Source organism: Eufriesea mexicana, unplaced genomic scaffold, assembly GCF_001483705.2.
Source record: "Eufriesea mexicana isolate 0111107269 unplaced genomic scaffold, ASM148370v2 scaffold305, whole genome shotgun sequence".
Taxonomy (NCBI): Eukaryota; Metazoa; Arthropoda; class Insecta; order Hymenoptera; family Apidae; genus Eufriesea; species Eufriesea mexicana.
In genome coordinates this window covers 716411-717478 of record NW_016908472.1, presented here as the reverse complement: position 1 = coordinate 717478, position 1068 = coordinate 716411, and positions in this window count along the sequence as shown.

The window sequence follows — 1068 nt, the reverse complement described above, 5'->3', positions numbered from 1 at the left end:
TTCCCTACCCGTCCTTCCCGAGCACTTTTCAACGCGAAACGCGTTTCGCGCCACGCTATCGTTGATCCTTTGTCGGTCGTCCCGTCGTCCCGTCGTCCCGTCGTCCCGTGAACGGACGTCGGCCGATTCGTCGGCGCGTTAATCCCGAAAAGCTTAATTCTCGGGAGACAGGCAGTCGCGGTGGAGGAAGGACGAGTCCTCGCGCGCGTTCGATCCTCGCGTGGAATCTCGTGGAGGACCGGGAGGATCATCGATCGGCGAATGGAGAGGGTCGGCGCTGCTGCGAATCCGCGCGATTCGCGCTTTCCACCCCTGGCCCGACCTCGGTCCAACCGACCGGCCTGAAATCGGAAAATTCCGGCTATACGATTGTTCGTCCGTGACTTTTCTGTCGATACGGTCGCGCACTCGACTCTCGGAGGCTTCCATGGATTACGCGCGAAATTGCATCCAAATCCTGTTTTTAATACCCTCGACCCGTCGACGTTCCTGTCGATTACTTTCAATCGGACCATCGATTGCTCTTTAAATCGTAAAATATGAAAACCGTCCAAGCGTATCGGGCACGCGTTTCCATGTACACGGCGTCACCAGCGTCGGCCTATTTTCGTCTCGTCTTCGACATCGAGGCCATCGCGACGTCGCGCGAGTATCCCCTGGGATCCCCCTGCTCGCGCGGCTACCGTTTTCCCTCAATTCGCGTTACGCTAATTTTATCGGCCGTCGATCGCGTGGAGCGAACGCGCGTACAAGCGCGTGCACGCGCGGCACTCGCTCGACGAGTCGGGCGCAGACGGAAGCGCGACGAAAGAGATTGCCGAGCGGGGCGAAGACGTCCGCCTCGCTGGATCGGATGTCGGGAGTGGATGATGTCAGGGGTAGGGAAAATAGGATAAAGAGAGAGAGAGAGAGAGGGAGAGGGAGAGACAGAGGTGGAATGGAGAGTCGGCGAATCGAAAGAGCTATGACACCGAGGACGACGGGGTCGTGTTCTTTGTGCGCTCGGCCCGATGCATCCGGTCGACGAGTAGATTGCGCGACTGTCAATAGCAGAATAATCGAAAGACG